Here is a 25,000-nt window from a genome sequence, read left to right as displayed (position 1 = left end):
TAAATGAATAGATAGATAAATAGATAGATAGATAAATAGATAGATAGATAAATAGATAGATAGATAAATAGATAGATAGATAAATAGATAGATAGATAAATAGATAGATAGATAAATAGATAGATAGATAAATAGATAGATAGATAAATAGATAGATAGATAAATAGATAGATAGATAGATAGATAGATAGATAGGTAGAGAGATAAATGAATGGATAGATAATGGATGGATAAATTGAAGAGGGATACATAGATAGATGGGTGCACAGACAGACTGGCAGACAGACAGATAGGTCCATAGGTTGTTACAAACAAGCAGACAGGTGGATTCATAGACAGGGAGAGAGACAGAGATAGACAGGTAGGTTAGATGTAGATAGTAGGCAGAAACATATGAAGAAACCAGTTGACAGATAGCAAGTTGATGGACGTAAATCAGAAAATAGAAATGTGGAATGAGAGAGAGAGAGAGCGAGAGAGAGAGAGAGAGAGAGAGAGAGAAAGAGAGAGAGAGAGAGAGAGCGAGAGAGAGAGAGAGAGAGAAAGAGAGAGATAGAGAGAGAGAGAGAGAGAGAGAGAGAGAGAAAGAGAGACTCGTAGAAAGATTTAGCATTTAGATAGAAAGACCGACAGATTTGAGGTAGGTAGATAGATAGATGGATAGATAGAAGATGACGAAGGAATACGTACATCTATCACTGTCTGTCTGTGTGTCTCACAGCACGCGCTTGCAATAATAGATATTGTGCTAAATAAAAACAACTAAATTTGGAGGTAGATACATTTTAATGAGACAATTCATGGCAACATAATTTAAATATCTGTGTTTTTTTTTTCTTTTTTTCTTCTACATCATTTCGTTTTAGTCTATTTTCTGCTCTGCATGTGTGTGTGCGCGTGCACTACACATACAAACATAAATATGCGTGTGTGTATATATACATATATATATATACACACACACACAAACACACACACACACACACACACACACATATATATATATGCACCTTTCATACGCATATATTATACATAAGCATACATACAAATATGTCATGTGTGTGTATGAAGATATTAAATGTACATACGTACATACATAGACTTACACACACACACACACAGGCACACATATATATATATATACCAATCACCGAACTGGACGTCACTGCATAATACCAATATCTTCATCAATACACATACAAATATATACTCACACAAAACTATATCCAACTATATATATATTATATATCTATGTATATGTACATATCTATCTATATATATATATACATATATGATATATACTTATATGTACATGTATATACATACATGTATATACACACATGTATATACACATATATGTACATGTATATACATACATGTATATACACATATATATATAAATATACACATATATACATATATATATATATATATATACGCATATGTACATACATATGCATATATATATATGTGCATATATTTATATGCGTATGTGTGTGTGTGCGTTTGTGTGCGTGCGTGCGTGCGCGTTCTGATCTCGCCACCTTCTTCTGCACTCCTCCAATTGATTTCCTGTGTCATCTCAGAATCGATATCTTCATTTTCACTGACGGACATCATCATCATCATCAAGCCAAAGGAGGGGCTTTTGCTTAATTATTGGTAGAAATAGCAGCCAAACACCTCCCAGGAGACTCTAGGCAATGTGCTCCCTAAATCCTTAAAAGACATGAGTATCCTGGGGCAATGGCTAGAACGACTTATATCATCGGATGGCACGATGAAAATTGAGCTGGATTGAAATTTCGTCATCATCATCATCGACAACACCACCACCACCATTATTCACTTAACCAGAATTACGTACAACCATCGCCTAATGATCCTAGTCATCATCCACATTATCATCACAACAATCAACTCACCTGTACTAATACCATTGCCACCACTTCGCCACGACTACCGCCATAATCACCACCATCATCATCATTACATCGCCCTTGTGTAAATCGCCTTAGGATTTCATGGATTGTGTTTATTATTATTATTATTATTGTTTTTATAGAGACTGCTGTTGTCTACGTTGATCAAATAGGCCGAAGGTCAAATACGTCCCTGCTGCAACCATCACGCGATTTACACACACACACACACACACACACACACACACACACACACACACACACACACACACACACACGATCCTGGAAGAGTAGGAAGATATGGTATTTCCAATGCAGCACTCGAACCGAACTTGAAACAATCTATACTTTTGAACCGTAATCTAAACTCGGATCGAATTTCCTTCAGTGCAGAATATCCAGGTGTTGCATCGATAAAAGCCATGTGTGGGTTTGGCGAAGAACGAAATATAAATCCAAAGTCGGCAGCAGCGGTGGCAAAGAGAAAGATTGTATCAGATCTTCATTGACCGATTACACTGGTTTCCCTACGAATTGTTTTTAACGCCGTCGCATGCAAAAGGTTCAATGTGAAAAGTTATGAACTCTTTGAAGTTTTTAACACTAGCTAGAGTGTCACTTCAACTGCAGAGGCACAATGTAAGAGCGCAAATCTAATAGTGTCACGCTAATCTTTAAAGCCACAAGCTCGACATATTGCGTGCAATGGCGTCAAAAACAGTGTGGTGCAGAAACAATTGTAACTGGTCATTGATGATGTGCTTATTACGACCACACACACACACACACACACACACACACGTCTAGTGTATTCTTATCTAAGACAATAAAACATGATTTGAAGGAGATTTAGTTGCGTTCTGTTGCGGGTCGAGCGATTTTGATACACTAGCGTTCAAACCCAAACGAGTTCAAATATTAACAATACTTTCAAACTTTGGCACAAGGCCAGCAATTTCGAGAAGGGAATGAGTTGATTATATCGATCCCAGTCCTAAACTGGCACTTATTGTATCGACCCCCAAAAGGAGGAAATGTAAACTCGACTTCGGCAGAATTTGAACTCAGAACATAGTGACGGGCGAAATACTGCTAAGCATTTCGTCCACTCGTGCTGACGATTCTGCCAGCTCGCCGACTTAAATAATAATGATTATTATAATAATAATAATAACAACAATGATACAGGTTTCAAATTTTGCCACAAGGCCAGCAATTTTGGAGGAGGAGGAGGAGACTAGTCGATTACATCGACCCCAGTGTTCAACTGGTACTTACTTTATCGATCCCGAAAGGATGAAAGACAACAATAATCATAATTATCATAATGATAAGAAGATGAAGAACTACAACAACAAAACAAGCAATAACAACAATGATGAAGTCTGTGTTCTTAAATTAGGATGGAATGTGGAAACAATCATCTAAGTGCCCAGTACATAACAAGTAGTAGTAGTAGTAGTAGTGAAAACCCCAGCAAGCTGTGCAGTTGCACGTTTTTTTTTATATGGTTTATGAGTAAAATAACTTTTTTATATTAAGAGAATTGGAAAGGTGGGGGGGGGGGGCGTGGGAGGTCGGAGAGACGGGGGGGGGGGGGAGAGAAGGGAAGAGTCAAGTGTGAGAAACGAAAAAAAAAATGAGATGAAGTAACAAGATAGTGACATAAAATTGTAATTATATATATATATATATATATAAATATTTAATATATGTGTGTGTGTGTATATATATCTATGTGAGTGTGTGCGTATGTATATGCGTATATATATATATATATACATATAATACAAATGTGTATATATATGTACACACATGTAATTATGCATATATATGTATTTATATATTTACATGTATATATGTACAATATATATACACAAACATATATACATCTATATATACATATATGTACACATATATATACACAAATATATATACATTATATATATACATATATACACACACACACATATATATACGTATATGTATTTATATATACACATATATATTTATATATATATACTATATATATGTATTTACTATATACACATATATCGTACATACATCTATGTATATGTATACACTATATATGTACATATGTATTTATATATATATATACTATATATATACATATTTATGTGTATATACTATATACATATGTATACATTTATGTATATAGACATAGATATATAAACATTTATATATATATACATATATATACATTTATATATATATACATATATATACATTTATATATATATACATATATATACATTTATATAAATATACATATATATACATTTATATAAATATACATATATATACATTTATATAAATACTATATATACATTTATATATATACTATATATACATTTATATATATACTATATATACATTTATATATATACTATATATACATTTATATATATACTATATATACATTTATATATATACTATATATACATATGTACAATATATATATATATACATATATGTGTACATATATATATTCATCTATACGTGTGTGTGTTCTGTCAATAGTGTAAACATCCGACAACGGCCATGCTGGGTCGCCGCCTTCAACAATATCAAAGACCAAATTCACTTTCGTTTATTGTGTCTTTTTAAGTTTGGTACTTATTTTATCGATCTCCAACTTTGCCGAGAGCGAAGTAACAGGGGCATAAAAGAAAGAAAACGCGCGCAACGATCGCAGAGCCAGGTTTGAAACAAATACATAAAACAAAAAGAACTCGCCCCTTATTGAACCAAGTTCATCGAAAACAGCGCTCCTATGCACGCCTGTGGAATTCATAGCGTACATCATATACATATAATTAATAATATCTGGGTAATAAGAAATATCAGAAATTTTTACTACCAGTGGCTTAGCGTGTAAAAAAAATTTAGTCAATAGGCTATATATTATTCATATAAATCTAGTGTACATTTAAATACATAAGAGGTATCTGTCATAAGATTCCTTGCATGCTAGAAGGACCAGTTAAAATCCAAACCACTATTAGGGATAAATTTCGAAGGGAATGAAAAATAAAAACATTTACCATCTATCTCCTGGACCATGGATTCAGACTTTTTTTTAGCAAATAAAATAATTTGCCAGGCGAAGTCTTCGTCAGCAGGTACAACTAGGTTGAACATAATTAGCATGTGCTTATATGTACCTGCTGACGAAGACTTCGCCTGGCAAATTATTTTATTTGCCAAAAAAAGTCAGAAACCATGGTCCAAGAGATAGATGGTAAATGTTTTAATTTTTCATTCCCTCCGAAGTTTATCCCTAATAGTGGTTTGGATTTAAGTTGTTCCTTCTAGCGTGCAAGGATACCTCTTATGTGTTTAAATGTACACTATATATATATATATATATATATATATATATATATGTATGTATGTATATTCACGACGGGCTTCTTTCAGTTTCCGCCTGCCAAATCTATTCACAAGGCTTTGGTCAGCCTGAGGCTGTAGTAGAAGACACTTACCCGCAGTGGGTTGAACCCGGCACCATGCGGTTGGTAAGCAAGCTACTTACCACACAGCCACTCCTGTATAATATATCATAAATCATACTACAGCTTATAAATAACTTTAAAATGTTTGTCTGTGTTTTTCTACACACATGTATTTGTCTCAGTCATCGAACTAACTACAACTAGGGACGGAAGTGTGAAATTTTGAAAACGAATTAAACGTGCAAATTGACTCCCGTTGTTTAGCTCGTTCTTGCCCAACCGTTTAGTTGGGACGATAACATACCAACACTGGTTGGGAAAAGGTGGGTCACACACAGGACACAGACATACAGACAGAAGACAGAGGGACATACACAGACTAACACAGACACACACACAAACAGACAGACAGACAGACAGACACACACACACACACACACACAGGCTCATACACGCAGACGACACCCTCACACCACATCTTTATAGCTGTTTGAGTGTCTCTTTATTTTCCGGTTTATGTGTATGAAACTGTGGATGCAGCTTGTTGCATAATCATTTTTGTTGGCGGTCACGCTTGTAAAAAATCGTAGCCACATTCTCTTCAGATCTTTCAATATAAAATGATTAAAATATTTGGTGATATATTGAAACAGAAGCACGTCGTCCCGAGTACACTTTTGTTGAAATTAGACATAATTAGGAAGAAGATAATTAAGACGCCCTCAGCCGTAAGTTTGCTGGTGAATATGAGCAGAGCAGGTGCTTAAACAAGTTTTTCACTGCTGTTGATCTTGTAATAGGCTGTTCATACCACCAGCACCACCACCAAGAATTAACTGTGCTTAACAATCGAGCTGGGATTTTTTTCCCCATGAGACAGCATCATATTACTACTACTACTACTACTACTGCACTCGTTGCTAAATTTAACTCATTTGTTCACTTAAAATGCTTCCCTTGGCAGAAAATATTTTCAGTTTCAGTATAAAAAATCATTTAAGGAATTATTGGGTTGTCCGGAAAGTTCGTGCCGATTTTTAATGGAAAGAAAAAGGTCAATAAATACTTGCCATTACATTTTTAATCAGACAAATATGAACCATTTTGTTGCACAATGCGTCTCCATCTTTCCTTTAAATTGAAAATACCCTCTTCCCAGAATTGAGGTGGTTTCATGGTAAATAAGTCAAAAGGTAAGCTACTATAAATCGGCACGAACTTTCCAGACAACCCAATAAAAAGTTATTCACCTTAATTCTGTTTTCATTTCTAAAAAAATAAAGAGGTTATATTTGGGTGCTTTTCAATTAGGTAAATAATTGAAATTTAGGTTTTCTTTCACGGTGAATATTTAATAAATAACCTTTTAATATGGTTTAAGTGGTTTAAGTAAAAATGCTTATTTTTAAAGTGTTTTATTTCATTTTCTGCAAACTCAATGTATACATTGTACAAAATTTACATTTACTTAGATCTGACTTCTCTGTAAACAAATTCCTCGACAAGTTTCTGTTTTCATCATAATGTGTCTTTCTGTCAATTTAAAGGAGACTGTTGCTTTTTCTTGTAAGTTGTGAAAATAGAATTCTCTCATTTGTGAATACGAATATCTACGTTGGTAATATTTGAGGTAGACAATGAATATCTGAAGGACTTTTTAAATAATAATTTTGTCCACAATATCAACGCAACATTATATTTGAAATATCATTGTCAAAATTTCCTCATACATAAACAAAGTGATAAATGATAGGTTTCAGGGAAATTTTAATCACGATAAAGAATATTCCACGATGTATTTTTTCTTATTTTCCATTTCAGTAAATAATTAAGTGGAAAATAATAGGTTTACTTTAGAAAATGTTTTTTTAGCCTAAAGATAAGTCGTTTCCTATGGTAGAAGAAATTGTAGTCGAAAAACCGAAATAAGTTCAATAGCTGAAAGTTTTTAAGTAAATCCGTCGCTCTTATAGGCCGTCTTTCGTTTTGAACAAAGGATGACCCTTTTTATCTCGTATCTCCGTCTTTGAACTTTTATTCCAATTGCTTTGGAGAGTGAATTATGACCATTTTGTTTTCGGTGACGTGCGAAGAAAAAAATTGATTTTGACCAATTATAAAGCAGAAGCCTTATTGCTTCATATTGCAGACGTGAGTAAAATGAATAAATTGCATTTCTCCAAATAAGCTATTTGAAAATCAGGCATGGCTGTGTGGCGAAGAAGCTCACTATGAAACTATGTGATTTCGTGTTCAATCCGACTGCGTCTGATGAAGGGTTTCTTCAGCTATAGACCCAGACCGACCTTATGCCTTGTGAGTGAATATTATAAGCGGAAACTGTGCAGAAGCACGTCACATATGTATATATATGTGTGTGTGCATGTGCGTTTTTTGTTTCTCTTTGCTTCCATACTAACATTTGACAACCGGTACTGGTTTGTTCACATCTCAGTAACTTAACGGTTCGGTAAATGAGACCGGTAAGAATAAGTACAAAACTTAAAAAGTAAGAACTCGGGTGGATTTTATCGATCAACCTTTTAACCCAAGTAAAACAAAATGAGTAAAAATTTGCAGAAATTGCAAGAGATTGATATTTCTTACGAATCTTTACGTTTTGAGATCAAATCAGGGCGAGGTCAACTTTGACTTTCATCTCTTTGAGGTCAATAAAACGCAATATCAGTTAAGTACTGGAGTCGATGTTATCGATTAAACTCTTTCCCTACCCGAATATGCCCTTGGGCCGAAATTAGAAACAACAACAACAGCAGCAGCAGTAACTGTCCTTACTGTTGTGAGGAGTGTTGTTATGAAGGCAACAGAATGTCATTAAAGATAAACTGTACCGCTGTTTGCTCATATTTCTGGGTGGATTCATCTGATAAGAATCCCTTCAAAGTAAACCTGTGCTCAATATGTCAAATTGGTCCCTAATTACAATCCAGAAACTTTGGTGGTTCCTCGATTAGCTCCAGCTGGTCTTCCCATCTATCGAGACGTTTTCCATTTTGTATCTATCCTAAAGGCGCCTTCCATGCCTCCTCTATAATTTTATGGCCTCCCCCCACCCCGGCGACAAGTTTTGTAATGATTCTTCTTCCGTCGATAAAAGAAACCATTATTTACATTAATATGGAACAAAGAATGGTCGCTGAACGAACCAAATTGCTTTGTCGTGTTTAGTTGTATGAATTTTTACACTCAACACCGAAACGATTTCACATTGATGTTTATCCTTGAAGGTCGTTACCAATCAAGTCACTAACGGTGAACCGATCCTCAGAAGCATAAACGGTGTATCTCTTCTAAAACAATAGAGATCTTGGATGGAGGACAATGGTGCTGTGATTGTTGACGAAGTTACCGATATTGTTGTCTTTGACATTGAGCACGACAAAGGTGGAAGTTGCTATCAATCGATGAAGATAACCATTAATCAGACTTAGTGTAATTAGCGTCAAACTTTAATGCAGATTTCTTTCTGTGTTAGAAATTATTTCTATTATTTTGTAATGCAGCGAACTGGCCGAGTCGTTAGCACGCCGGGCAAAATGATTAGCGGTATTTCGTGTCTTCACGTTCTGAGATCAAATTGCGCCGTGGTCGACTTTGCCTCTCATCCTTTCGGTGTCTATGAAATAAGTACCAGTTGAACACTGTCATCGATGTAATCGATTCATTCCCCTCTCTACCAAATTTCAGGCCTTATGCCTACAATAGAAAGGATTATTATTATTATTATTAATTCCGCCGGGGTCGACTTTTCCTTTCATTCTTTCGGAGTCGATAAATTAAACACAAGTGAAACACTGGGGTCGCTGTAATAGACTAGTCCCCTCCCAAAAGATTTCAGACCTTGTGACTACAATAGAAAGGATTATCAATTATTATTGTTGTTTCTGGAGCTCTAGGAGAGTGACACACACAACATACATACATACATACATACTGATGCTTTTGACAAGGCCCTTTCACATTTTAATTTCAAATTTAAGACGGTGTCGAATTGACTGAAATATAGTTGACACCAGTAATATACCGCTCTCAATTTAATCCACAATACATTAATACCAGTGGTTATCGCGGAGCGAGTTTAGTTGTGTTTTGCTGTAGTAGTAGTAGTAGACTAAAAAATGACCAACAATGCGTTTATAATTGAACCATCTTTTTTAAAGTTGTTGCGAATGACAATTATGCAACACCAATGCATACATTCACATGCGTACGCGCGTATGTATGTATGCACACTAAGAAGAAAAAAAACTTAGATGCACAGACGGATTCAAAAGGCATGGAACTTCGAAAAGCAGAAACTCTCAGAGATAAACAAATCGCTGCTGTGCATCGTGAATGGAGTATATTGTTTAAGAGTTAGCGCATGTACATATTTCAAATGTTGTTTCATGTGTGATGAATGTGTGTGTGTGTGTGTGTGTGTGTGTGTGTGTGTGTGTGTGTGTGTTTGTGTGTGTGTGTGTAAGCGCGTAACGTAATGTTGGACTTTTGATTGTAAGAGTGTGGTTTCGATCCCTGGACCAGGCAATGCGTCGCGTTCTCGAGTAAAACACTTCATTTCACGTTGAGTAATCCTGCAACAGATATCATCCCGTCCTGCCTGAATGTATTTAGTGTGGCTTCTATAGAGAAGGAGCAAAATAAATTCTATTATTACTGTTGTGTACACACACACACACATACACACACACACACATACACACACACAAACATATTATGATAATTCTTTTACAAGAATGGTATTGACAGAGACTTCGAAATTTTGGTGAGCTAAGCCATGATTCTAGTTAAAGAAAAAATCTGTATCAAATGTATTGAATAATTCTTAAATTTAGTGTAAAATTGTTTTTATTATAAAACACACACACACACACACACCTATGAGGGTCAAAATTTCCCTTCACACCTACTTCGTCTCGGGATGCATTAGGAGGTCATTTGGCAGGTACCTTCTGTGACAGCATCGGATCGGCCACAGAATTGTACTAAAGGTCTTCGTAGACAAAAGACATGGATAAGCTGGTAGCGGCGGTTTTGTCAGTCAGTTTAACTCCATCATCTAAAGCTTTGGATGTCTTTGATGGAGTCCACTCTGTCGCAAGCATTCGGACCAACAAACAGGTTTGATGCTACATTTTTCCCTTCCTCCCACTGCTAACAGAGGCACTAAAGAGAATAGTGGACACTAAGTAAACCACTTTTACTAAGCCGTGTGTGTGTTAGACAAAAAATGAATTTAGCCCAAATTTAATTCCGTTTTAGTTCTTTCTTCGCTGCTTTGTTTCTAACTACGCTGTTTGTAAATGATAGAGTTAAAGATTATGCAATTTGTGTGGTTGAATATGTCGAAATGGCGCTTTACCAGCATTAAGTCGGGCTTCTGTCCATTTTCCATTGCTTATATAGGGTGGGTGGGAGACAGAAGAATGAGTCCAAAGTTAATAACAACGAATAATAATAAGAAATCAAGGCACGACCAGGTTGTAAAAGTTTTACACTGGAAACTGTGCCAGAAAGGAGTTGATGATGGTTACACTTGGTAAAGTAATCGAGTCGAAAGAGTACTGGAATCGGAGAAATGTAAAATTTTGTGGGACTTTCCTATTCAAACGGACAAAAAATTAGAAAATAATAGACTGGACATAATTGGAAATAAGCAAAAACAAAGTTGCTTGCTGATCGACCCATCATACCCGTTTGATTCCAGGATCGTAAAGAAACAGGAGGAAAAACAAAGAATATACTATCCCTTAAAATTTGAAATAGGAAGAATTTGGAGCATAAGAACAGTAAAAGCCGCGCCTATAATAATTGGTTCATTGGGAAGAGTAAGCCAAGATATAGACAAATGGCCGAAGGAGATTGGAATAGGGTTCCCAGTAGAGGTTCTACAGTAAGTTTATCTCTAAGGGACAGCAAGGATTATCAGTAGGGTTCTAAGCACTTGAAAGACTGATGAAAACTTGTGGATACCTTAGGTTATGGGTAGTAACCCGCTGCTCACATAAATCCTACCATTAATAAGACCGAATCTGAGACAAACCAAAATAATAATAATAATTAATTCGTTTTATTGGCCACAAGGGCTAATATCAATTGAAAACATGTAAGGACAAAGACAGGACGAAGGTTACAAAAGGTTTTGTCCGAAAAGGTAGGAAAGTTCGTCTAAACAGAGGAAGAAAATAATAATAATAATAATAGCTATCATTTCTTTATTAACCACAAAGGGTTTACATAAAAAAAGCATAGTGGACAGCGCAGGACAAATAGAATAGAGTGGGCTACATGAAAGCCGTGTAACATGAAAGCCGCGTAAATAATGAAAATCGATTCTAACAACAAAATTCTCCAAAAGAGGGAGACCTCCCTGGACTGCTCGTGGAAACCCCACAAATCCACGACGGTCCTGACCACTAGGATAAGCACCCTCTGCACTTTGTCTACAGGTGCATGCTTAGAGTAGGCCCATTCACTCTGGCCATTCTAATAATAATGATAATAATAATAGAATGTCCTGTATAGCTTCTACAAGAAGTATGCCTCTTAAGGAGAGGGAAGATTAGCAGGAGGGTTTTAAGACTGAAGGACTATTGTGAATCCCTACGGTTACAGGTATTAACCCATTACCCACATAAATTCTACCGTGAATAAGAACAAACTTAGTCAACTAATACTGGCTTCAAATTTTGGTACAAGGCCAGCAATTTCGGGATAAGTCGATTAAGTCGACAGCAGTGCTCGACTGGTACATATTTTATCGACCCCGAAAGTATGAAAGATGAAGTCGACCCAGAACGTAAAGATGGATGAAATGCCGAAACTAATTATAGAATAGAAGTAATTATAGAATAGAATGATACAATCACATACATAAAATACACCACAAACATACACACACACACGTAATATACCGTATATGGAAACTATAGCATGTACACACACACACACACACACACACACACACACACTTTATGTTTTTAAGTATAAACATATATACAAGACACGCACATACATATGCATTATTATATAGGCTATTTTATATGCATACATACATACATGTATGCGTGTGTGTGTATTTATAATATATACATACATATAATATATACAATATATTTAATATATTACAATATATATATATATATATATATATATATATATATATATATATATATATATATAGGATATATATATATATATATATATGTATATAGATTATATGTGTACTCAATACATTTTCTAATACATGTCCAAAGTATATTCTATACACACATTATATATGCATGTATATGTATATATATTTTCTCTCTCCATCTGCACACACACACACAAACACACTCACACACTATACGCATACGTATTTACAAATATACACTTGCACACAGCTAGAAATATGTGTGTGTGTGTGTGTGTGTGTGTGTGTGTGTGTGTGTGTGTGTGTGTACATATATATATATATATATATATATATGCATATACATGCATTTACATATTTGTACATATACTCATATATGCACACTGACACTTGCACGCATGCAAGCGTTTACGTGGATCATCTATATACAGGCATGTTCAGATGCCTATATCCACATATATACACTTGTATATATATGCATATAACGAACACAAGCTATACACACACACACAGCTATATGCAATCATTTGTAGCCGAGATATATATTGTCTGCATTTCGGGAATTCTTTTTCTTTTAATAAAAGCGATAAGACTCTGGTAAATAGCAAGGCTGGCATCATTTCTTATGAGGCGGTACCTGTTGGTTTATCTTCATATCTAAACCATTGTTGACACACTGAAGTCAACAATTCTTACACAGAATGTGCATTTAAAATGCACAGACAGCTGCTCCAGTGTGCACCAACAGCCACGTGTCTTCAAGTAATTAAGGTGACAATTACATGTTGGTAAATAACAGCGCTCACGTAATACGTATGCCAATGCTCTCTCTCTATACATACATACACTAATATCTATCTATCTATCTATCTATCTATCCATCCATCCATCCATGTGCATGCACACGCTTTTTTATTTCTCACGTACGAATATACAGATGCAAATATATCCACCCTACAAATACTTCAGCCTCGGGTTAACCCCAATCGAATACAGTAATGATTATAAATATTCAAACAAATCGTCCCTTCCGCCCCTTTTTTTTTTTTTTTTAATCTCCTAATACTAGAGTACTCTGGACCCCATTTACAGAATGTGTCCTTTTTCATCTAATGGAATGTGGTTTGGGCAAGAGATGCATTATATTCCAAGTAGGGCAAGCGGTCACATCAGAAACTAAACAGAGCCAAGTTAGAAACCAACAACTTTTCAGAAAGCTGGTGTATATTCTTGTATCTGTTGTCTTCACAAATAGAATTTACACATTTAACAAGCTGGACGTTTAATTTTCTTTGCATGAAACAACCAATATTTCTACGTTATTATTTAAACACTCACCGTCAAATTTATAAACAATCCGAAAGAAACTGTAAACACGTCCACCCATATAGTTCTAACGTTTGTTTTTATTCTCACGCATTCACAATGTATGTGTGTGTGTGTGTGTGTGTGTGTGTGTGACCGATAATGGGGCTTCCAGCAAAAGGACAGTTATAGGGTTCAAGTCATGTTGCCGAGTTTACTGTTGAGGTCGTGGTACTTATCGGTTAAACGCCTAAATACGCCACAATATCTATACACACACACACACACATTGTGTTACTTGTGTTAATGGGAGTTATAAAGCACCCATTCAATGCTATATTTGTTAAGTATACTGAAAAGTATCGGAGACATACAATAATAAACATATACAGCATTAATGGAATAAAGCAAAAGATAGGATAAGAGAGAATAAACAACGTGGTACTTACATGGTCCAAGATGTGAATAGATTGTATCGCAGGATAATCACAGAAATTATTTGGAATATATTTTATCGTTGCTGTAGTTGCATTTAGAACAACAACAGCAATACTACTACTAATAATAATGTCTTCGTGTTACAATGTAGTGTAATAATGCTGTTACACTTGTGATAGTGTTAGACTAGATGTTGCTTTTCCTAATTTTTTTTGTTGTTGTCGTGTTGTTTCATCCTGACGATATTTTGGAGTGAAATTTAATTTCTTTTTTTTTTTTCGTATTTTATCTTTTCTTTTTTTTCTCCATAAATATTAATCCGTGGTTAAAAAATATCAACAATGTGATCAGCAGGACATCATCTGTTTAACTTGGTACAATACATGTTCCATAGATCCGGGGTAAACGAGATTTTTTTCCTCTCCATTTCTATATAAATTTTATGAGTAGATACACATAGAGATTAGAATATAGTATATCAATTACATTAGATTTTAATTACATATACTTGCGTAAACACACATAACTATACAATCAATATATATATATTTGTATATATATGGTGTGTATGTATGTATGTATATTTATGTATGTAAATGGTAGCGACACGTCTTTTAAATACACACTAAATACGAGCAGGCGATTTCATTCATGCCCACGCACATCCACTCATTCACACACATGCCTCCAAATAGGCATTTGCATGCATCTAACATACAGGCACGTGCACTTTGCAGCAGAAGCACTCGGACTCAGAGACAAAAGTGCTGATACGTTTTGCACGTTATATTGTTATGGCCATGTCATACGAGGCTCAGTGACTGTTTTGGCAGTCGGTGCCTCCTTCCATATCATATACACATGCCTCTATATATATACATGTGCCTCTATTTATACAGGTGTATGTTATTACTATACATCCAATATATTCCTTCAGAAAAGTGTGTTCCTAATTTGTTGCTAAAACTATATATATATATATATATATGAGGAAGAATGTGTGTGTGTGTGTAAGAGAGAGAGAGAGAGAGAATAGACTACTAGACAGAAGCAAGTATGTAGGTTTATATCTCCGGTAGTATGTATACTTATTTCATGTGGGCTTATATTGTGATGAAGCTCTATCTATATGTTGATATGCGTATGCATGCCTGCAAGTATTTTATTGTGTGTCAGTGTGCGTGTTTCGATGTGTGTGATTATGTATAAAAAAAAATGTGAATCGGAAAGCAACGCAAAAAATATCCTTTGATAGAATAAAAAATCTGAAGTCCAAAGATATTTGGTAAATGAAAATGTGTCGCGTAGTAAGGTCCTTCCTTGGTTGTAGGAGGTAAAAAAAAAATGTGGGAGCTGAAGAATAAGATTTTTAACAGCAGAAACGACTTAACTGGTGGCTGTCTATTTTTCACCAGCCGGAGAAGTAGAATAAGTGTAAAGCACACTAGAGTTCGTTATGAAATTTTATATATAAATATATATATATAAAGGAGAGAGAGAGGGAGGGAGGGAGAGAGAGAGAGAGAGAGAGGTGGTGGAGAGAGAGAGACTGAATGAATATGTAGGAAGCTTGAGGATAGCCACGGAAATTCACAGGCTTCAGTTGCTGTTAAAATTACTGTTGTTTTGTATTCTTCCTGTTGCTATTTTGCTTTTAGTTAATGATATATCTAAATATTTCTAGATATATTTTTTGTGGATATATATGTTTTATATTTAGAGGTGTGTGTATAAATGCATATATTATACTTTAAATATCCACTTCTTCGCTTTCGGTTCAGTCATAATAATAATAATAATAATAATAACAATAATAATACTGCTGTAATTGTTACTACTTAAAATTGTTAGCGTTTTATAAACAATTCTGTTATAATAATTATGGTTTACTTTCAGTACCAGTAATTACCGTTTTTCTATTTGTAGCAGCAGTAATAGTTGAAGTGGTATTAATGGTAATTCCTTACACGTCTAATAATTTCTTGCTTTAGAAATTAGTGCAGTTCTTTCGGTTGTTTGGTTGGTTCGGATTTCTCTTGTTTCTCTTTTCAATATTTCCTACCCCCTTCTCGTTTACATGTGTGTGTGTGTGTGTGTATGCAAAGGGGGTGTATGTAATGTTCTTTTTTTTTCTCTCCTTTTTTTTTCCAATATAAATTTTCCTTCCTAAACCGTCAGCACAACTAAGTGCAGTCTTTCGTCAGCAAGTACTGACTTTTGCTGCTGCTGTTTCAACTGATGCAGCTGCTGGTGGTGGTGGTGATGATGGGGATGCTGTGTGTTGCTTGCTGCTGCTGTTTCGGCCAAGCTTGGGTTCCACGTTCTCGCTTTTTCAAGAATCAGCAAGCCACAATCGATTCAGCCAATCACAGCCCAGTATTTCCTACTGTGACCTCTCACCTCTCTTCTAATACTAACTGCATTTTTTTTCTTCTCCTCGTCTCTAGTCGTCCAACGTTCAGTCTTTTCACAGGCCATCACAACTGTTAGATTTCTCTCTCTCTGTGACTCACTCACACACCCACCCTCATGTATATATGAAGGATGTATCTGCGCGCGCGCGTGTATACATGTACATATATATGTATGTATATATATACATATATATATATATTTATATATGTGTGGATATATATGTATATGGCATATATATGTATATATATATATATATATTTATATGACATATGTGTTTGTGTACATATATATCCATATTTATATATATATACACACACACGCATACATACATATATATATAGACACATGCGCGCATATATATATATATACACACACACGCATATATATATATATATATACACACACGCATATATATATATACACACACGCATATATATATATACACACACATATACACACACACATACATACACACACACATACACGCATATATATATATTAATAATCAGCAAAAGTTAGAGAATGAATCAAGCGCCGAAACTTTCTGCGTTGACATTTACCAAACCTATACATGCATACATACATACATCAATATATGGGCGTGTGCGTGTGCGTGTATGCATGAGGATTTAGATAATCCTATCAGGTGGTGGTTATTAAGTTAGACATGGCCTGGACCAATCTTTGGTCGAAACATATCTAAGTTTATATATATATATATATATATATATATATATATATATATATATATATACACATATGCATTAAATGAAAGAGAAAATGAAAACTTACAGTCAGGACATTAAGTTTCTGTGCCAATAACTGAATGGTGGTTGCGTCATCAGCTTACTCAAATTCACACTTTAACATTGAGGACGGCGCTAACGTGCACCAAAGTGGCAGAAGATGATGACGTGCGACGGTCAGTGAATTGTTGCTATAGAAACTAAATGTTCTGAATATAAGTGTTCCACACTTGTATCATTTCATAAATTTAGTTCTCTTTTCCTAATGATATTGCGGACCTACCCCTCTTATCGACACGTGTGGAATACGTGTATATATATATATATATATATATATATATATATATATATGTGTGTGTGTGTGTGTGTATGTATATATATATATATATATATATATATATATATGTGCATGCTAATATATGACCTATGTTGGACTCCTCATTCGCATAATCACCTAGCCTGGAGCTTAACTATCGTCTGTCCACAGCACTTACTCAGCATTACCTGGCACCTTTGTGTCTTATTGACACCGCTACTTCTTATAACCTATATGTATATATATAATATCAATAATATTTGAGTATATGCATATATACGCACATGTATGTACATACCTACATCTACATGTATATATAGATGCATATCTGAGTACAGGACGTTGCAAAAAAACGTAGACAAAATGATAAACAAGGTACAGAAAACACACAGGCCACATAGAGAACATTTCCTTCATCAGCTGCCACGATTCTAAAACTAAGTGTTTCGAAGTGTTAGGGCAGGACGCATTGTTAGAATGGCTCATATATATGCACAGGGGCCATCCGGACTCCCGTTTGTGCCGTGAACAGGGATTAATCTTCTCGCTTCTCTCCTTTGCGCCACATGGGCTCAACTCCCCTCCCCTCTTCATCTAAGCCCCCTCCCCCTAACTCTCTCCCCCACCCTCCCTCCTACCACCCATCTACCCCTCTCCTACCCCTCCCCCTTACTCTCTTACTCTCTCTCACTCTCTTCTCTCTCACTCTCTTCTCTCTCACTCTCTTCTCTCTCACTCTCTTTCTATTCCTCCCCCTCCCATACCCACCTTCCCCCTCTCTTACATTCACCTTCCCCTTCCCCTTCATCGTCAACCCCCCTCATAAGCTCATCCCACCACACCCCAACACACTCCTACTCTACCTTCCCACTCCACCCCATCCAATTCCTTACACTCACCACCCACCCCTAGCCACATACCCCTACCCCCACCTCAGCCTAACCCACACTCCACCCATGCCTTCCCCACCTCCCAACACCCTCACATCACATCACACCAACATCCTCACATCACACTACGCACACACTACAACTGACCAACTCCTTTCTCCCTTCCCCATTTTCACACATACATACGTCAAGATCACCAGCATTCTATCTCCCACACACACAGGCCCTCGTTCTTCGATCACCGTTCTTTCTCCCCCTTTTGTTATCTCCCCCTTTTCTTAGCTCTCCTGTGTATAATTTCTAACTTCCGGTCAGTCATTACTATGATTGACCGTTGACTGAACACTATTCAATTTTTTTTCTCCGTGTTTTTTCTCCTTGTCTCCGTATTCTTTCTGTTGAAGAGCGTAGCTCGAAACGTTAAAGACTTTCCGTATTCCCGAGCGTCATACTAATACATCCTTTTGTTGTTTACACCGCCTGTCCTCGTCTGTTGTTGTTTTTTCATACATTCTCCCATATATATATATATGTGTGTGTGTGTGTGTGTATTACACATACATACATCATAGATGACAATCGAATATTCTCCGTATAGAATAAGTTTAGCAGTGCTCAAAAGGTTTCGACTTGAACGGGCAGAGAAGTAAATGTGAGGATAAGCAAGCGAGGCTGGACAATATACAGAGCATATCAAATATATGAAATGAAAAATGTCTATGTTTACAGACAAAAAGGTCTGACTTACACAGAACAGAAATGATATCAATAATTAAAGGGTTTAAACAAAAGTATTACAAATTCAACAGCTGTTTCTGGGAGCTCGGTGGTCCAAAATAGTGTTTCTAGATTGATTCATCGTCGGATGAGACGAGCCTCCGTCTTCAAGGAAGAAATCTTACATTTGAGGTGTTGACAGAAAAAAGTTCAGATTTATTCTTGCTCACTAATGTTCAACAAACACGAGTGTGAAACTGAGTAGCACTTTCTTTTCGATATTTTTGTGATATTTTTGCAGGTTTAGTAATAAAGTGTGTGTGTGTATACAATATATATATATATGCATTTATAAATGTGTATATATATATATATATATATATATATATATATGTACACACACATCCATACACATACCTATATACATTTATGTATGCATATCTGTAGATATATGAATGCGTATTTACTAGCTCTGATCAATACGTATCCGGACTGTTGTTATAGTAACGAAGCTAAAGCACGCAGAGTGAAGCAACTTGACAAAAATTGACCTTGAACTCTGCTGTGCATGCGCACTAAGTTTTAACGTTCTAGCTTACATCTAGCTGTTTATAGCAGTGCTTGGAAGGAAGGTGTGTAACGTGTGATCGTCGCATTGACCATGACAGAGAAAGTTGTCATGGTTATACCTGCTCAGAGGCCTACGCAAGGTTGCAGAAAATGTATGGAGAGGAGTGTATGAGCCGGTTTAGACGTGTACGAGTGGTTTAGACGCTTTCAAGCTATCAAGCGATGGCACACACACACACACACATCTCTCAAGGCTTTGGTCGGTCCAAGGCTTTGGTCGGTCCGAGGCTATAGTAGATGACACTTGCCCAAAGTACTTCGCTCTTCTTAAAATCATATATAGCTGAGTACTCCACAGACACTTCTAGAATTAATGTAATTCTGGATTAGAACCGATATGACATTATATAGGATAAAATGAATTAAATTTCCAAGTAAGGAGCAGCCAGGATGGTTCCACATGGTTTCTGTTGACACACTTTAGTTTGCAGTTGAACAAGATGCCGCGCAATGTGATTGAACACGAGACCACATGGTTCTAAAGCCAACGTCCTTACGTGCAAAACCACACCCACACACATATAGGGACATATACGCATCCTCTGAGCTTTTTTCTCCTTTCTCTTTGCTTTCATGTGTCTCTTTTCCATTTGATTTCTCTCTCTTCCTCCTCTTCTATTTTTGCCTTTATCACTCCCCCTACCCCGCCCGCACCCGTTATATCAGATATAGACCAGGTGTCTCAGAAAACTGTCAAGATTCTGGAAAAGAGGAAAATAAATCAAACCCTGATTTACGAGACATCTGACAAAGCCCTCCTTCACCTTCACTCAACACTTAAGCTTCTCCCCCTCTTTTTTCCCCCACCCTCGCTGTTTCCTCCGTTCTTGTATCTTTTCGTCCAATGTTTCCCCCTTATTACTATCTCATTTCTCTCTCTCTCTCTCGACCCCCACCTTTTTTGCTATCGTTATTGTCTTTGTGTCTCTTTTCCTCGCCTTGTTTCAGTCACTCCTCTTCTATCTTTCAACCATCTAAAATTTATTTCTAGCTTTACTTACAAGGGATGATGTGTGTGTGTCTGTGTGTGTGTGTGTGTGTGTGGTAATGGAATGGAGACAGTGTGTGAGCGATTGTTATTAAACTGATGTCGTAAGAATTAAACACAGTCACCTTGGCGATTTCAACTTAGAATAAAAAGGGGCGAAAACGAATACCAAAAGACGTAAAGGACCTTTTGCCCGATGCTCCACCGATTCTGTTAAATCAAGGTCAATTAGTAGTTTTTTTAGTTTCCTGTAATAACTTCAAATTCTCATGTTATTCTTTTTGTTTGTGTGTTTCAGTTGCAAGTCAACGTTAAATTCTTGAAAGACCTTCTAGATGTGACCAGCCACCCATCCTATCTTTTCCTGTATTCACAGCTATATATTTTCGTATGGTTCAATGTCTTTGTTTAAAACAATGATTCCCAGACCCCTTTCATTTCTATTTTACTCAGCTGGGACTTCATAGCCATTCCATTTTAAAAAAGAATTCTAGTAAATGAATTTTTAGCCAATGGCTTGCTACTGCCATGTTGAATGGTCGAATGAATTAATTTCTGAGTCTTTTAAATTTCTATGATTTTCTACTCTAGTTTTGGTTTCTGTGTAAAATAGTTTTTTTTTTCTTTCAAATCATTAAAGCAATATTATAATATTTAGATGAAGGTGCAAATGATTTGCGCAATTGTGGAAAAAGGAGAAAGTTAAGATAATTTATTTTTCTAAAATCTTTAACGATGCTTCGTTGCTTTTGACTGGTTTATATATATATATATATATATATATATACTAGCAGCTAAACCCGGTTTCACCCGGTCTGTTTGGATGTGTGGCTGTGATCGTTTTCAGTTAGGCATAATCTCTAACAGCGTTTCTCAACCTTATTTCGGGTCCCATGTTTCGATTGGAGCCTCTAGCTGTATGAAGATTTCACCCCTGCCCATGTCAGAAAATGGCTTCAGGAGTTCGGGGAAATTGCATGTAAGAATTAATAGCAGACGTATCCAATTTAAGAAACCCGAAGATAAAAGCTAAGTAAAGAAGTATGGAATAAGTAGAGAAAATGGGGTGGGGGAGGGCGGAAGTCTTTCCAAACTATCTTCGCAGGAAACAGCTTCAGGAGTTGTGAAGAAAGAATTTCTAGGTAGTCTGTTTACGAGAACTATTCTATTGGACCTCTGTCTAATCACGTCTTTTAAGGTACAGACACACATACATAGAAAATGTAAGGTCATGGTAGAAATTTTTTACGATAGTTGATTGATGGAAAAGATTATGTTAAATGTTTGAAATGCAAATCTGTGAATGAAAATTAAGTTCAGACCTCTACATGGTAAGTAAACCCTACTGTGTTAATGTGGCAATTCTGCGTATTATGTAGTTTGAATGAGAAACTGTAAGGTGTGTGAGCAACTGGTTGTGTTAATGGCAGAAGAAAGGGGAATTGTATTAGAAAAAGTTTTAATCGATGTTCTCGGTAAGTATGGTGGCTAGGAAAATGTAGAAGAGGCATTAAGAAGTTGACGTTAAGAATTGCTTTAACAGAAAATGAAGCTGTAACAATTAACAGGGAAATTGTATGTAAGAATTAATTGCAGACGTATCTAATTTAAGAAAAGTAAGCTAAATGAAGAAATATGGAATAAGTAATTGTTATACGCTTACAGAAAAAACAATTTATATTATAGAATAGATACATACCTGTTGAAGACGAAAATGTGAGAGCTATTGTATTGGACGTGTGTATAATCATAGAGAAAGTGAAAGACATGAAATGGACGTGTGTGTGTGTGTGTGTGTGTGTGTGTGTGTGTGTGTGTGTGTGTGTGTTTTGCGGCTAATTTGACGGGAGTTTTGCAGTCAGCAGGAGGTGATTTGTGTTTTATCTCTCGATCAACGGCCGGACAGGTGAAAATATTTTCTAAATGTGTTTTGGGGAAAGGGGATCTTTTAAACTGGGTGTCAAATGAAAAGGGACATGGACAGTTTTATGACTGAACTTCTTTTGAAGTTGGCGTGAGACAGAAGAATTGATGTGCGTGCGTATGTGTGTGTGTGTGTGTGTGTGTGTGTGTGTGTGTGTGTTTGATGGGGTGTGCGAGACATAGAGAGTAATGTTGATGGTGTGTGTGTATATGAGAGAGAGTGAGTGACAGAGAAAAACCGAAAGAGAGAGAGGGAGTGGTTATGTATGTATGTATGAATGAATGGCTTCAGTGACACACACTCGCATACACGAAGGCACACAGGTGGTTCTAATCGATTTTCTCGTTAAACTACGGGGGCTAGGAAAAAATACAAAACGCCTTCCGATCTATGCACCCGTCTGCACATGTATGCCATTTTTCACGCGAATCCACCCATCCATTTGGCCGCGAACCTCGAGACAAGAAAGAATACTACGGTCGCCCATGTTCAATATATATTATATTATATATATATATATATATATATATATATATATATGCACCAGATATCTTCCTGCACCATACTTTTAATCACTGACTCCGAAACATGGAAATCATCGTCAATGACCCTCATTCATTTTTCCTCAGATTTTCCTTCATGACATCCTGGCTTTGCTGGACAAACTCGAATTTTTGAAAGCCTCCATGCCGGGGCAGAAAAAAAGAGGACACTTAGTTAAAATTTGGGCCACTTGTGGTTCTTAAAGCTGTTGTTTTCAAATTGCTGAGGCAGTCTGTGTGCGTGTGCGTGTGTGTGTGTGTTTACGTATGTCTCGGTAGTTTATGTTTATGCATATATATATGTCTATTCTATGAATGTGTGTGTCTATGTGGGCAATTGTATTTCTTTCAAATGCATTCCTCAATGATGAAGCCTTGTGACGTCACCCAGGCACTCGGCTCTATTTCCTTACGGCCCAAACATCTGTCAGCTGATAAAGGCGATTGCATAACTACTGTTCTTTTGTTCTTTATCATTTATTAATATTACACTCTCGACTGACCTTCCGGTTGAGTCCGGCGTGGAGGAGGTCATTGAATCCACTCCCACACGCTACCGGTGCTTAGTCACACGCAGTATTTCTGCAATAAGTGTAGGGAGTTCTAACTGGTTATTAATACTGCCCTGGCCAAGTGAGACTATCCCTCTCTTTCTCCCTTTCTCTTCTCTCCCTCTCTGTCTATTTACTTATCTATCCATCTATCTCTCCATACACACAGAAACACACATGCACACATGTATTACAAGTTATACAAATATTGTGAATACGTATAGGTGGAAGTTCTAATTGATGAAATGGATTTCCCCCTCCCTTCAAAAAAATTGTGCCAAAATTAGAAAGAATTATTATTATTATTGTTGTTATTAGTATTGACGGTGAGGTGGTCGGCGTAATCCTCTCATCCCCTCCCTAAAATGGCTGCCCTTGTGGCAAAATTTGAAACCATTATTATTATATTTCTTCTTATTATTATTAAGGTGGTGAGCGAGCAGAATCGTTAGCACGTTGGGTGGAATGCTTAGCGGTATTTCGCCCGTCGCTACGTTCTGAATTCAAGTTCCGCCGAGGTCAACTTTGCCTTTCATCCTTTCGAGGTCCATAGGATCTTGTTCAAAACGGGGGCACCAGTTTTCATTTATGTTTTATGTAGTGTTTTTGGTACCGAAAGACTTTCAAACTTCGTATACTTAACTATTTTGTGTTATAGAACAGAAAAATATTTTTGTATTCGAATTTATTTCATGTAAAAAATTGTCTTATTTCGATAATTTCTACTAATCACTGACGTCTATTCAGTTGAAAACAGTTAGCGCTGTAACGGTGTATATCGTATTAATCCCCTAACCCTAACCCTAACTAGACTGTTAACCCTAACCCTAAAACTAACCCTAACTCTAGAATCCGAACTCTAAAATTGTTACACACATAGATACGCACAGCGTAATTTATTATATAAACAATATATGCGTATAAATTACGATTAAACCGGATGAAATATGTCACAGGGAATAACATTCTTATGACCGGCCAGCA

At 36.2% G+C, this 25,000-nt stretch overlaps 1 protein-coding gene across 31 annotated transcripts in view; it reads right to left on the bottom strand.

Annotated features, from left to right (window-relative positions):
* Positions 1 to 25,000, bottom strand: part of LOC106883309 (teneurin-m) — a 572,946-nt gene that overhangs the window by 484,438 nt on the left and 63,508 nt on the right. For 30 of the 31 annotated variants that reach the window (XM_052969800.2, XM_052969805.2, XM_052969804.2 and 27 more), the window contains exon 1: positions 14,309 to 16,512. The exons of the other annotated variant lie outside the window; for it this stretch is intronic. The gene's annotated coding sequence lies outside the window, so the exon portion shown is untranslated. Of the gene's footprint in view, positions 1 to 14,308; positions 16,513 to 25,000 lie in introns of those variants that run through there. 31 annotated transcript variants of the gene reach the window in all.

Source organism: Octopus bimaculoides, chromosome 7 (assembly GCF_046866305.1).
Source record: "Octopus bimaculoides isolate indiv1 chromosome 7, ASM4686630v1, whole genome shotgun sequence".
Classification (NCBI taxonomy): Eukaryota; Metazoa; Mollusca; class Cephalopoda; order Octopoda; family Octopodidae; genus Octopus; species Octopus bimaculoides.
Note: the sequence above shows the minus strand (reverse complement) of the source record. Positions and strands in the feature narration are given on the sequence as shown.